Source organism: Pelophylax lessonae, assembly GCF_965119305.1.
Source record: "Pelophylax lessonae genome assembly, chromosome: 12".
NCBI lineage: Eukaryota > Metazoa > Chordata > Amphibia > Anura > Ranidae > Pelophylax > Pelophylax lessonae.
In genome coordinates this window covers 54,140,436-54,149,193 of record NC_138779.1, presented here as the reverse complement: position 1 = coordinate 54,149,193, position 8,758 = coordinate 54,140,436, and positions in this window count along the sequence as shown.

Genomic DNA, 8,758 nt, shown 5'->3' with positions numbered 1-8,758 from the left:
AACGAGCGGGGGCGGGAGCGCGCCTCCGGCGGCGCGCGCTCACCCCCTTTTGGCTCACAGGCGAGTGACGTACCCATACGTTACTTTGCCTGCACGTGGCTGACCGCTGCAGTATATGTACTTGCGGCGGTCAGCAAGCGGTTAAAAATGCAGTTTTGGACTGGCACAACTTTTTGAAAACACATGCACCACTTGAGTCTAATCAACCTGATCTTACAAGGTACATACACTTTATTGTCAAAAGTATTGGGGCGCCGGCCATTACACACACATGAACTTTCATGGCATCCCAGTTTTAGTCCGTAGGGTTCAATATTGAGTTGGCCCACCCTTTGCCGCTATAACAGCTTCAACTCTTGGGAAGGCTGTCCACAAGGTTTAGGAGTGTGTTCTCTTCCAGAAGAACATTTGTGATGTAGACGAGAAGGCCTGAGTCAGGACTCCGTGTCGAGTTCCTCCACCCCAAACTCACTCATCCATGTCTTTATGATTGTGACACTGGTCCAGATCATTTGGTGGAGGGGGGATTATGGTGTGGGGGTTGTTTTTCAGGGGTTGGGCTTGGCCCCTTAGTTCCAGTAGAGGGAACTCTTAAGGCATCTACATACCAAGACATTTTGGACAATTTTATGCTCCCAATTTTGTGGGAACAGTTTGGGGATGACCCCTTCCTGCTCCAACATGACTGCACACCAGTGCACAAAGCAAGGTCCATAAAGACATGGATGAGCGAATTTTAGAGAATGTTCTGTTTAAAATGTTTATTGAACCTTCAAATTGGAAGGTTTCCTATTCCTTGTTATTAATAATTATACTAATTGTTTACCTAGCAAAATGTAGGATGAGAGATAATAGACAGCTTAGAATGGCACAAAAGATTTAAAGCTAAAGTTTAACCTGATTATATCTTTGTCTTCCCTGTCCCCTCATTAATATGCTGATGACCTTTTCTCAATTTTCATAAGATACCCTATTTTTTAGACCCGGCAGTGGAGATACCGTGATCATGAAAGTGGTCTTCCCAGGGTGAGGCTCATCCATTGCACCATATTTTAGACCCAGTGATGCAATCACTGGACCTCTGTGCTTCCTAGTGTAATGCAGGCAGATCATAGCTGGTAAGAGGTGCTGTACAAAGCTTCCTTAAAACACAGCACCCTTCCTCAGTATCCCTTTCAAGCGCACGCGGCCCTGATAAAAACCGTGGGCTGGATCTTGGGAGGAGTTATGTGAATATCAAAATGACTTGAACAGAAAATGTCAGTTTGGAGGAGTGGGCATTTCTAGGCAGACTGCACACGCATGCATGATGCATACCACCCTAGGTAACTCCTACATGTGATGCTGATGCTCCATGATTGAGGCAACCAAAATCCCATAAATGGAAGGGGTTTGGCCAGTGACTTCCAGGTTTGGGAAGAGGGGGCTAAATGAAATAAGGTGGGCTATATCTGACTGTGTCTATGAGAAGCCCACAGTGTGCAGTGAAATCAGAGTAAGCAATTTCAGTACAGAAGAAGGCTGGAGGTCAGCTTGAAAAAATGAAAGGATTTTTAATGTAAAATGTCTTATTTTTAACTTTAGAAGTTACCAAAACCTTTAGAATCTTTGATGCAGACCAGGCATGGTGATCATTCACTTTATAAAACGGACATCCTTTACTACTCCAAAAAATGATACAAGGCCAAGGCAAAGAATATAATTTTCTATCTTCAGAATGTTTAGTCTACATTTTACAATCTGCAGAGCTTAGTGAAGAAAGCTGATTGGAGGGAAAGGACACACCCCCATCACACAAGGGCAGAGCTGAGGCTTTCCATCACAGGCTGTGTGCTAGAGATCCCTCCCCCAGTGGCGGAACTACCAGGGTCACAGGCATTGGCATTCCACCACTGTGAGGGGGCCCCAAGACCCGGCATCTCCCCCTGTACCTCTGACTGGCAGCTAACTATACAGTGGAGGAGAGCAGGAGGGGGCGATCGGCAGCTCTGTGATGTCCACAACATGTCCCTCTGGCTAGCAGTTCACTTCCCGAGTGTTGGTGTATACAGTGGAGAGGGGAGGGGCCTTTGACCCGGCAGGCACCAGATTCAGTTAATAAGGGAGTCGCTCTAGTTGTACACTGTTGCCAATACCTGCCAGGGTCAGAGGCCCCTCCCCTCTCCTCCGTATATACACTGACACTCGGGAAGTGAACTGCTAGCCGGAGGGATATCCGCAGACATTACAGGGAAACAGTATGTACAAGACCTGCTGCTTCTCACATCAAGGTTTCTCCTGTAAGGTAAGCCTGACACCTAAGCATGCTGTGTGTCTTACTGTAACCTTGCCCCCCCCACCTGTCACACTGCCCCCCACCTGTCACACCGCCCCACCACTTGTCACACTGCCCCCCTCTTATCACACTGCCCCCCACCTGTCACACTGCCCCCCTCTTATCACACTGCCCCCCACCTGTCACACTGCCCCCTCTTATCACACTGCCCTCCCACCTGTCACACTGCCCCCTCTTATCACACTGCCCTCCCACCTGTCACACTGCCCTCCCACCTGTCACACTGCCCCCCTCTTATAACAATCCCCCCTACCTGTAACACTGCCCCTCACCTGTAACACTGCCCCCCTCTTTTCACACTACCCCCCACCTGTCACACTGCCCCCCCACCTGTCACACTGCCCCCCCACCTGTCACACTGCCCTCCCATCTGCCACACTGCCCTCCCATCTGTCCAACTGCCCCCTCTAATAACAATCCCCCCACCTGTCACACTGCCCCCACCTGTAACACTGCCCCCCACCTGTCACACTGCCCCCCCCCCCACTTGTCACACTGCCTCCCCCTTGTCACACTACCCCCCTCTTATCACACTGCCCCCTCCACCTGTCACACTGCCCTCCCCCTGCCACACTGCCATCCCACCTGTCACACTGCATCCTCACCTGTCACACTGCCCTCTCTTATCACACGGCCCCTGTACCTGTCACACTGCCCCCCTTATCACACTGCCACCCTACATGTCCCACTGCCCCCCTTATCACATCCCCCACCTGCCACACTGCCCTCCCACCTGTCACATTGCCCCCATCTGTCACACTGCCACCCTCTTATAACAATCTCCCCACCTGTCACACTGCCCCCCTCTAATCACACTGCCCCCCTCTTATCACACTGCCCCCCACCTGTCACATTGCCCTCCCACCTGTCACACTGCCCCCCACCTGTCACACTGACTCCCTTTTATCACACTGCCCACGTCATACTATCTCCCCGTTACACTGCCCCCCACCTGTCACACTATCCCGTCACACTGCACTCCTGTCCGAATACCCCCCGTCATACTGCCCCTCCATCATTCTGCCCTCTCGTCACACTACCCTCTTCTGTCATATTTACCACCCTCCTGTCAAACTACCCCCCACTTGTTACACAGCCCCCTTCTTTCACATTACTCCCTCTGCCCCCTCTTATCACACTGCCCCCCCTCCTGTCATACTTCCCAGGTACCCTTTTCCTGACATACTGCCCCCCTCTTATCACACTGCCCCCCTGTCATACTGCCACCCTCTTATCACACCCCCCTCCTGTCACACTTCCCAGATACCCTTCTCCTGTCACACTGTCCCCCCACCTGTCACATTGCCTCCCTACTGTCACAATACCCCCGTCATACTGCCCCCCCCCTCACACTGCCCCCTTGCCACACTGCCCCCCTCCTGTCACAATACCCGTCCATCATACTACTTCCCTGTCACACTACCCCCTTGCGACACTGTCCCCCTCCTGTCACAATACCCGCCCATCATACTACTTCCCCGTCACACTACCACCCCTGTCATACTGCCCCCCTCCTGTCATACTAGCCCCTTATTGTTAAACTAACCCCCTCCTTTTACAGTGCCCTCCTCCAGGCCCCTTCCTTTCCTGAATGGACACAGTGAGTGATCAGTACCACACTCACTATGTCCATTCATACCTGAAGCATAGTAAATGTTTACTATGCTTCAGTTTGTAAATTAATAGGAAGCTCTATACAGAGCTATTCCTGTCCATTCATTCTGTGCAGCTGAGGCTGCAAAGATGGAGAATGAGGGCCCAGGACTCTGACGAAATGGCCCCTGCCAGGGTTGGGGCCCTTCATGGTCTGCTGCACCGGGACCCTGAAGGTTCTAGTTATGCCCCTGCCCTCCCCTGTCACCTTTTGTTGTCAGGAAAATGACTCATGCTGATAATAGAGAAATGAGGCAACAGAGAGAAAATAAATGTAGTGCTCTGTACTGAGACAAGTACACGATATAGAGGGATGTGCTTTGTTCATATTTCATGTCTGAGGTTTACAGGCACTTTAAGGGCAAAAATTGGTATCAACCTCTGTTCAGACTTCTGACTAAAGAATGAGGCAATTACAGGAGCAGGGGGATGAAGACTTGAGGAAATCCTGTCTACACACTGAGTACGGCCAAATACTTTTAATGAGATATCTAAGATTGATAGTTTCAGAAAAATCTTATCTGGCTGCTGATTCGTTCAATTCGTATTCGGGATTCATATTCGGAATTCGTTTTATGTCTTTTTCAAATTTTCCTCAAATTTACTTTTTACTATTTTTTTTTTTTAAACTTTCGAATCGATACATTTTGAATCGGTTGAATCTAAAACTTTAGATTTGATTTTTTTGTTTTTTTAATTCAAACGTGGCAAGATAAACAGCATTTTTTCGAAATGGTACCCTTATAACACACATACAGTATTTGATTTCAGAAATATGTTTACAGTTCGAATTCAACTGGAATTCAATGTTAAAGTTGATTTGAATTTCCGAAATTCTGACAAATTTCGTTTCGTTATTCAAAGTATTCGGTAAACTTTGTTTATACTGCAATTAGAGTATTTTGATATATCCGAATCTCCTTATAGTAAAAATTCATCTGAATATTTATTCATACGAAATGAACTGCACATGTCTAGTAATGAGGTTAAACTTCTGCCATGAAAAGACATTGAATCCTACAGGTAGCTGCTCTCTATTGCTGATCAGTGCAGAATGCAGACAGGCTAAATGTAAGCAAAGCAATGTTTACACTGGCCCACTCCTCTGATGATGGCTTTTTAAAACACGGGGAAAGACAAAGCCGAGGTAAGAGCATCACTTTGCATACTCATTCGATGTCCCAACTATGTATACTTATCCTTTAAATCCTTGAAAGTATAATGCATTTAGGTTTGATATCCCTGGAGGAGTTTGTAACATGGAACATGATTTGGCATTGAAGATTGGTCAAAGCAACGGACACCACAGTTCAATGTTTCTAAGGCTCCGTTCACATCAGGCGTTTTTGGGTGATTTTCTGTTCTAAGCCTTAGCTCTATAAACGTCCAACAAGACAAATCCCATTCATTTTAATGGCCCTTGTTTACATCTGGGTGCTCTGTCGTCTAAGCAAAACGCCTGTCGCTCAATAAAGTACATGAGCTTCTTTTTTAGCCCAATACAGATGTTTTACTTTTTTTCATTGGTCACTTGTCAACTCAAAATGCCTGCTTAAAAACGCTGAAAAAACACCCGAAAAACATCTGTAAAAATAGCAACACCTAAATGTGAACGGAGCCTAATGCAAAATTATGCACCTAGGAAAAATAATCTTCTGATAGAGTACATTATTGGGGGTACATTGTAGGCCAGAACTACAGAGGAAAGTTTGGGGTGCTTATTTCAGATGGCTGCAAAATAAGCAAATTGTGTGGCCAGGCAGTGGGGAGAGTTCTGGGATGCATCACTAGAGAGATAACTAGCAGGAAGAAGGAGGTCCTGATTCCTCTATACAGATCTTTAGATATCACTAGAGGGATCACCAGCAGGAGGAAGGTGGCCCTTATTCCACTGTATAGATCTGTATTTACCAGTGGAGGGATCACCATCAAGAGGCGGAAGGTCCAGACTCTTCTACATTTATATTCAGTTATCACTGGAGGAATCACCAGCAGGAGGAAGGAGGACCTAATTCCTCTATATAGATCTTTAATTATCATTGGAGGAATCACTCACCAGCAGGAGGGAGGACCTGATTCCTCTAGACCTTTAGTTTTTACTGGAGGAATCCACAGCAGTAGGATGAAGGTCCATATTCCTCTATATAGATCTTTAGGCATCACCAGCTAGAGGATGGATATCTTGATTACTTTATATAGATCTTTAATTATTATTTAAGGGACCACCATCAAGAGGTGGGAGGTCCTGACTCCTCTGTATGGATTTTTAGTTATCACTAGAGTGATAACCAGCAGAAAGAAGGAGATCCTGATTCCTCTATATCACATGTGTCAAACACAAGGCCCGCTGGCTGAATCCGGCCCTCCAGGCCATTTCATGTGGCCCTCACACCTCTCCTAGAGCTTCAGTAGAGCTCCAGCCCTCCTTTGGGTCTACTCCAGACCCTTAATTTTCTGCTTCCTAGCTCTACTCCCAGCTTCTTCCCAGCAGCAACACAAGGTAAGGTTGTGCACTTTGATGTAAGGGGGCAGGGGAGGACTGGGCCTGGGGGCAAGGGGGCAATTGCCCCCTGGGCCGCTCTGATGTCCTGTAAAAAGGCTGCACTGCTTCTGCCACAGACATGCCTAGAGGATTCCTGGTGAAAAGAAGTAAAAAGTCTCTGCCACTGAGCTACTGCGTGCGGGTTGAAGACAAGGACAGGGTGCAGGCCTCTCTCCCCAGCATGGATAGCGTAAACTGTGTCTTAGCAGAGGCCGGTTCCATGCCCCACTGGAGACTCTCCTCCCCTGGCCAGCCCTAACTGAGCTGTCCAAGCTCCCCCCAACTGCCCCCTGCTGGCCAGGTTGGGAACCCGGATTCAGCCGGTGAGGAGAAAGTACCTGGAGCAGGGCTTCAGCCTGGAATGGGGGGCAGGAGGAGGACATGAAGAGGGAGAGTGGAAATGGGGCTGATTTGCTGCACCATGGGCCTCTGGTTTGTACTTGCCTCCTGGGCCGAAAGTTGCCAGTCTTCACCTGTAAGGGGGGGGGGGGTGGGGGAGACTCTTGGCATCTGATATAAGGGGGTTGGGATACTCTGAACTTCTAGTATTACAGATACAACCGGCCCTTTGAGGGCAATCATAATGCTGATGCCCTCGATGAAGTTGAGATTGACACTCCTGCTCTATATAGATCTGTATTTATCACTAGAGGGATAACCAGCAAGAGGAAGGAGTTCCTGATTCCTCTATAGGACTATACATATCTTTAGTTATCACTAGAGGGATCACCAACAAGGGGAAGGAGGTCCTGATTACTCTATATCAGTGTTTCTCAACCTTTTTTTCAGTCAAGGCACCCTTTAAAAATTATAGACCGTCTCCAGGCACTCTTTAAAAATTATGGACAGCCTTGAGGTGTCCCATTCTAAAATGTAAAAATAGTTTTACAAAATGCAGCAACATCTACAAGTCCAAGTAGGACACACAACGTTAGAGGTGATTTATTCTTTCAAAGCAAATATACTTTTGCAATCTGGTACTGACTAGTATCCCAATGTTTCTCTTCTCCCTCAGTTTTTCTCCATCACTCAGCTAATGTGACCCCAGCACTAATGGAGAGGGACAGGGGTAGGGTGAAACAAGGATGCTGTACAGGCCATTGGCATCCTCCTAATCAACTGATGATGCTGTTGGTTGTTAGGATGCTGGCAGCTAGAAAGTTGTAATGGTGCACAATGAAAACCCGTGACTTAGTGTAACTAAAAAGGCAGGCTTCATCCACCCACCGGCTTGTATACAATTTTTGGGCAATTTTTAGGCCTTTTGCCAAGGCACCTGTGAAAAAACCTCAAGGCACCCCAGGGTGCCTAAGCACCCTGGTTAAAAAAGGCTGCTCTATACAGACCTTTAGTTATCACTAGAAAGATCTTCAGCAGGAAGAAGAAAGTCCTGATTCCTCTATATAATCTTTAGTTATCACTAGAGGTGTTGGCAGCAGGAGGAAAGAGGTCCTGACTCCTCTATATAGATCTTTAGTCATTAGTGGTGGGATCACCAGCAGGAGGAAGGAGGTCTTAATTCCCCTATATAAGTCTTTAATCATCTAGAGAGGGATCATCAGAAAGTGAAAGAAGATCCTAATTCCCTAATATAAATCTTTAGTTATCACTAGAGGATCACCATCAGGAGGAAGGAGGTTCTGATTCCTCTATACAGATCTTTAGTTATCTCTAGAGGGATCCGCAGGAGGAAGAAGTCCTGATTCCTCTATATAGATCTTTAGATATCACTGGAGGGATCACCAGCTGGAGGAAGGAGGCCCTGATTCCTCTATATAATCTTTAGATATCATTGGAGGGATCACCAGCTGGAGGAAGGAGGCCCTGATTCCTCTATATAGATCTTTAGTTATCCCTAGACAGATCACCAGCAGGAGGAAGGAGGTCCCCATATCTTTATACAGATTTTGGATTAGACCTAATTTAAAAGTAATTGTCCAGTTCTGGAGACCTTACAAAAATATACTGATAAGATATGACAAGTCCAGAGATAAGCAACAAACATTTTAAAAGGTCTGAGGGATAAAACATATCGGGAGAGACTGCCAAAAATTAATATGTAAAGTAGTGATCGACCGATATCGTTTTTTTGTTGCTGATACCGATATTTTGTCCATTGAATATCGGTATCGGCTTATATTGGCCGATATTTTTGTACATTAAAAAAAATTTTTTTCTTTTTTTATCACTTGGCAGGTACTCTTGTGGAGGGATCTGGGGGTCTAAAA